Genomic DNA, 7,167 nt, shown 5'->3' on the forward strand with positions numbered 1-7,167 from the left:
TATATATATATATATATATATATATATGTTAGACTACATTATATTAAGAGTTTCATACTTATTTTGTATATTCTTGGAAAAGGTATACATAAATGTGTTTCTAAACATACTACTAACAACTAAATTGTATATCCAATGCATAAATCTGGACACACAAAACTGGATTGAGAATTACCAAGCTGTCAACATCATTTAGGAGCAATGATAAACCAGTAGATATATTTAAAAACAGTAAGTATATTAGTCTATTATAACCACATTTCTACAAGACGGTTGCTACAATATGGATTGAAGACTTTACTAGGATGTTACCAAGTAACAATTACACTCTAATAACACTAAGTAATTAGTGTAAATAGCACCTGCGCTTCACCTGTCTTGCTAATATCCCATTACATGAAAAGCAACGATGTTTACTGCAGTCACGAATGAGCTCTGAAATATAGCCTGGAATCTGTCATCACACACAGCACTTATCTACATGAGCCTTGTCCTAATATTTATTATTAGATATTATTTCGAACAGTTTAAACAGAATGAATATCCATAACTCTTTATATACTGACCGAAGACTATTAATAAACTACAAGGTTAACAATCAGCTGCCGACAGAGACCCCCCCAAAATTGCACTTTGCAAAGTTTCCTACCTTAAACCAATATTTGTCGGCCAACTTGCTCTTCACAACTGGGAATATGACAAACTGGAGACTGTCCGTGGTGATATTTATAACTTAATTCAGAGGTTAAAGCGTTTTTCCTGGACGAGCCGTTGCTCGCGCTCTCCGTAGATGCTGCAGGAGCAGCGCGTGGTGCTTTGACTCTGCGAGCGCGAGAGAAACTCTCATATCTGAGGAGTCGTGAAGATTACATTACTCAGTGCTCCATCACTCCCCTGTAACCAGGTAACGGCTCTTCAGCAAGCACACGCCAAGGAAAGGTAGGCGTGATATAAATCACTCCGGTACCGTCAGCCTGTGTGCGCGCACGCGTGTGTTTTAGAGGTTTGTTGTTGATTATAAGCAGTAAGTGCACGGCGTGTTCTTTAGTACACAAGACTACTGAGCAGGTCATTTCTGATTGTTAATGATCCCAAATGAGAAGCGTCATATTTTTCACTCAGGTTATTATAGGCTATATATTTTGTTTGACAGACCAAGGTGAAACCCTTAAGTAAACTTTGTTACAGCTTTTGAATGTGAAATTCTGACATGCACAAGATTTTCAATGTTTTGAATCTAATGATTATTACATGCATACATTCCCATGGTAAGTCATAATTTGATCATGCAAGCATTAAACAGATTGCTATAACCAGATAAAGGGAAAAAAAGAGCCATATTTGTGTCAAATTTTTTTAACATGAAAACAATATGTGCAATATAGGCTAGACCTTATTTGACAACAATTTCATTTGTGAATTTCTAAACAAACTTAATTTTGAGTGATATTAGTTTAGATTACATTTACTTAAGCAGAATATGGATCTTAATTGGAAAATAATGTGCAAAATGTGGTCTTTGAAAAACCTCAGGGAACAGATTTGCATTGGTTTACATTTAAATATTGACGGAACATAACCGTCAATCTGATCTGACTTCTGATATATGTCTGTTCTTTTAGTATTTGCACAAAACGTTCTCACTTTTTTCTACTTGTCTAAGAGGTTTAAGGGTATTTTTAGTTAAAAAAAGAGGATATTTAATTATTACTATATATAAAATCCCTCATAACTCACTTATAACTTTGAATTTCTTCTTGAATACACCAGGTGTAATGCAGCGGTAATGTCTGTTTGTAGATCCTAAATCAGCTATCTGGGATCAAAAAGGTAAAAAAAAATATGAATCCGTGATACCTAGATAGTATAAGAGAGCCATCAGACAGTAAATGGAATGAATGATCCGCTCAAGAGGTTAAAGATAAAAGGATGTTCACTGAAGAGTCATACAATATAATGCATGCACAAGAACACACTCTCACTGAGTGCATGGATGGTTGGATCCTAAATCAGCTATCTGGGATCAAAAAGGTAAAAAAAATATGAATCCGTGATACCTAGATAGTATAAGAGAGCCATCAGACAGTAAATGGAATGAATGATCCGCTCAAGAGGTTAAAAATAAAAGGATGTTCACTGAAGAGTCATACAATATAATGCATGCACAAGAACACACTCTCACTGAGTGCATGGATGGTTGGAGTACGTTGGCCGTAAAGTGCAAAGCAAATCACCATTCTGAAAACAAAATAACAAATTACAAACGCAAATGCAAGTCTAAAAAACAAAATAACAATTCAGAAAACATAAGTCAGAAAACACAATGACAAATTCGAAAACAAATTAACAAGTCAGAAAACACAACGACAAGCGCCATTGGTTTGGGATTACTCACCGCTGACTGGATGAGACATCTGTCAATCAACGTATACAGGGAAGAACCAGCCGAAGTCATGGTAGAAAGTTCGGAGATGGTATTAAAGTAGCTCAGTTTAAATGTATTGTATGAATTGCCCTTACTATGGAATACAAAATACGGGGTGTATATTTAGATTTAGTTAAAAGTGGCTGGAGAACATCAGCTCGAGTGGTCCAGATGGATAAGTGCTTGCCCTTGTCTTTTTGACGTGATCGACCCGGGTTCGATCCCACCTTTTGCCAAGTTTTTTTTCCCTCCCTTTTCAAATCTCATATTAGCAATGGATTCTATTTACACTAAGTACTTGTTAATTTGTTTTCGGATTTGTTATTTTGTTTTCAAATTTGTCATTGTGTTTTCTGACTTTTTATAATGTTTTCTGAATTGTTATTTAGTTTTTTAGACTTGCATTTGCATTTGTAATTAGTTCTTTTGTTTTCAGAATTGTGATTTGTTCTGCACTTCTCGGCCACCGTATTGGAGACTTTAAAAGCATATGTTACCAGGTAAGAACGGAAAGGTCGCTAGAGTTAACAGCTCTTCAAACAATTCTATCAATTTCACCTTCAGAATTTTGTCTTCATTACAAGAACTAATGGTAAGGTTATGTTTTAAAATCTCAAAAAAAAAAAAGATTGCTCAATTAAGTGCTGTGCTGAAAATTCTTTCCCTAATTTTGTGTTCCCGGTCAAAAAGTAAATTGTAAATCTCTTATTATGCTATATTATATCCAAATCTTGAATCCAATCTTTTTGTCAACATGTTTTAATTAGCACAGGTTTTGTATTTTTTTTCTTTTTCTTTTAGAACTGATTGATCATAAGCTCTATTGATCTGAACTTGTGGACCTCTGTTTTTGAGTGAAAAAATAAATAAACTGTGGATCATTTGTGGATCATTTTGGCAGTAGTCACTCAAAAACTGAGTATAAGCTCAGTAATCTTATAAGATCAATGAGGTCTATGGTCAGTCAGTTTTAAATAACATAGCTTGAGAAATTTATTAGCAATTTTTTTGTATGCTGGTCCTTTTCATACTCTTTCCAGGTCAGAAAAATGGCCAGAACACAATATGAGGTTTAAAGATTTAGATGTGTTGTTTAGAAACTCTAGTGAATGCATTGCTTCTTTTCCTTCGTAAGCGAGCTAAAAGTGGTCTGAATCTGATGTTGTGCCGTCAAGATTATGTCACAGGATGCAGGAAATCAATAGCTCATTACTTGCACTTGACTTAGGGATCCCTGCCGTGTTTATTCGCCGTATCTATAGCATTTCAAAACTGTTGATGCCTTAACAGCAAATCCCAGAGGTGTTCTCTGAAAATCCATCAAACCCTGGGCCACCATAAACAACCGCTCAGACCTTGAAGGGGGCATAACACACACAGTTTCACCCAATCTCATGTTAATCTTGAGTACTTATAGAGTAGTACTGCATCCTTCATATCTCCAAAAAGTCTTTAGTTTTAACATATTTATAAAAGAAATATACAGCTTTATGATTCTCTCCGGAAAAAGCAGAGCTCGTGGAGGCGCGCCGTGGGCGGAGCTAAAGAGTGACGAGCACTTGAGCGCCGAATGCCAACAAAACAGACATTTGATGCTGTTTCACTTACCGTCTGCAGTTCTGAATCATGACCGGGATCTTTTATAGCTGGGACTGCTCCATCTTTCAGTATCAAACGATGTGCAAATCCAGCGTCGAACTGGGCCTTGTTTATAAAACATTCGTCAACTAGTGAAACTCCGTTGCTGCCCCGGAAAAAACAAACTGTATCCACTGTTTACATAACGCTGGGTTCTTTAGGAAGCTGAACAAAGTTATCTTTCCCTTACAACCAAAAACACACTTCTTTGGATTGGAGACATTCTTCCTGAGCAAGACCCGTGCAGCTCTGCCGCCGGATGAAGCACTTGATGGGAGCAATCTCGCTCTCACTCTGGTCGTTGCGTGCGCGGGTGCGCTCTTCCGGGAGAAATGCCCTATAGTTCCACCCTCATCTATGTCATGAAGAGCCACGATCGAAAAAAACTCTGTCATACGTCCAAATTGTTTTTTGAAACTTTGTCCATGCTTAGCATGAGAATCCAACTCTTTAACAGTGTAAACAACTCTGAATGCAGGAAACAGCATTGTACCCTCCCTTTAAACCAACCATGCCCTCTCTGCCATAAAAATTTAGCTCCATTAGTGGCTTGTCTGAGTGCTAGTTCAGAGGTAGACTGACCGTCTTGTGTATCTGACCGGCCGGGTTTGTGGGTCCACTCCCACAGTGTGCTAAAGGTCATTGCTAAGGTGCACTGGCTGCTTCTGTTCCTGCATCATTAAGCCAGCATGAGGCGTGTAAATGTCAACAAGTATAACCCCCCAAGCTCTCTGCTATGCTTCAGAGCATCATCATTTGTGTCAAACCTCTCCTACTGTCTTCACTGAGTGGGTCTGCTGGCCTGCAAACACTGAAGATTTGCTGATTTCCAGCTGAACCAGGACTGACTATTAATTTGAGTTACTGGAATTAAATTGATTGACAGGTCAAGACGATCAAAAAACAGAAAACCTCTTTAGATAACTGCTTGTTAGTGTAACATATGCCTCCATTATATCAGTTCCGTCAGCCTGCCTTCAGGCTATGTGATGATTTCTAATATATTCCAGCAGATATGACTGTTGAATGCCTCCTGTCTATGTCAGTTCACCCACTTAATGGCCAGACTAGCGTTTCCCACAAATGATTGTCATTGGGGTCACAGTCTAAACCGCCCACGGCAACAGTCTGATGTATACTGTGCACAAAACTGGAAAGTACTTATTGCTTTTGGACAGAAATAATCACTTTCAGCTATTTTTTAATGGTGTTATAGAAGCAGCCAGGTAGCGATTGAATTATTCTAGCTACATGACTGTTGGGGTCATACCCCCATTGAGACATTCCTTGTGGTTTCAGCATTGATAATTTATTAACCCTGATTTGGATTTATTACATCTTGCTCAGAATACAGAATAAGGCTTTAGAAACAAGTATGCCAAAAAAATTTGATAAGATAAAGCCACAATCTCACATGAAACATAAATTTACTTTCATGTTATGAAGGTCTTTGGTGGCAGGCAATTTCTTTTTTCACACACAGAGAAAAGGAAGTGGTCATGAAACTGTGAAGGAGAATAATCAGATTTCAAGGAGGATTTCTTCACTTGTTTATTAGGTTTGGTCAGCCAATATAACATAATTCACTGAGAAACAGAGTCTGAGAAAATGCAGTTCAAAGAACTTCCAAATCATTGAGTATGTTTCAACTAGAGTTGCAAAACCGTGCATCATTAACATTTTATGTGAAATGTATTTTATATAAAATTTATAAGAAATGACAGCACAGAACTGTTGCTGTGGTGATTGTTTGTTTTAGGAAACATGCTATACATGCTGGTAATGTTACACATTGATGTAATTAATTAAAATAGGAAAAAAAACATTAACATGAATAATCATAAGAAGTTGTTAAGTAATTTTATTTGTCAATTAAATACACTGTTTCATTGACAGTATGCTGTCAAATTTAAGCAAATTTAAAGCTTTAGTACGGACAAAACAACATGAAATTATTTGACAAGTGCGGTTTTCTGTCTTTTGGTGTATTTCCTGCTGAAATAGCAAATAAGCCATAGTTATGAAAGTAAGGACTTCATATTTTCTGTACAAGGTGTGTGTGTTTGTGTGTTAAAGTAATATTAAAATACAGCAACAGTTCCAGTTTGCCTGCAGACAAGTGTATATGACAAAATATTGCTCCCTAAACACAAATGCTGCATGTCCGTCAATCAATGTCTCTGTATGTTCACAATCTTAATCTGGCTTCATAAATGGATTGATATCACCAGTGTTGTTTATGTCCAGAGTGAAGGAATCAAATTGGATAAGTAACAAAAATTCCCACATAGACCATTTGATAATCCAAACTCTACACATGAGGATACTGTTGGATGCTTCAGGTGGAATGTGTTGAAAACAAGCTCACTGAGTACATAAACCTTCTGTTTAGTTTGGTTGTACACTGAAAATGGTCACGTGGCAGGAAGCCCCCTTGTCATGTGACAGGAAGTATTAGTACATATATAAACATATAAAATATACACTTTGTTTCATTGGCAGCTTGCTGGTTGATTGCAGGTGGATTGACTTTCTCATTTTAGAGAGCATTTGATTGTGTAGTGTAACATTAATCATCAATATCTTTCCCCAGAAGAGAAAAACTGGACATTTTCAATGCTACCTGCTAAAAGGTCATATAGAGTCAACACAAACACTTGAAAAATAGGCTAAAAACTCAAACTTTTATGTCATGGGGTCTTCGCTGTGTCACTTGCAAGGCTTATGTATGTAATTATATGTATGTACACAAAGTTTGAACAATGTTTAATAAATAGTCATTTTTGATATACTGTCATTATACACTACCTTTCAAAAGTTTGGAGTTGCTAAGATTCTCTTAATGTATTTGAGGCTGCATTTATTTGATCAAAAATACAGTAGAAACAGAAATATTGTGAAATTTTATTTTAATTTAAAATAACTGTTTTCTATTTGAACATATTAAAAAAATGTCATCTTTTTGTACGTTGTATTGGATCGAATTTGATGGTGTGGACCATGTTGATTTAACAAAAAAATTAAAGAAAGAGAGAGAGAGCAGTGAGCACACAGAAGCATAAGCCACTTATTTAAAGGGGTCATATGATGTGATTTCAATTTTT

The 7,167-nt window shown here is 36.4% G+C and overlaps 1 protein-coding gene across 1 annotated transcript in view; it reads right to left on the reverse strand.

The window, feature by feature from the left end:
• The window catches only part of LOC107551151 (somatostatin receptor type 5-like), a 24,032-nt gene extending 23,230 nt beyond the window's left edge, over positions 1-802 (reverse strand). The window contains exon 1 of the mRNA XM_016232654.1: positions 650-802. The gene's annotated coding sequence lies outside the window, so the exon portion shown is untranslated. The remainder of the gene's footprint in view (positions 1-649) is intronic.
• Positions 803-7,167: the final 6,365 nt, after the last annotated feature.

The sequence above is a fragment of the Sinocyclocheilus grahami genome, unplaced genomic scaffold (assembly GCF_001515645.1).
Source record: "Sinocyclocheilus grahami isolate Dianchi unplaced genomic scaffold, SAMN03320097.WGS_v1.1 scaffold416.1, whole genome shotgun sequence".
In the NCBI taxonomy this organism is placed as follows: domain Eukaryota; kingdom Metazoa; phylum Chordata; class Actinopteri; order Cypriniformes; family Cyprinidae; genus Sinocyclocheilus; species Sinocyclocheilus grahami.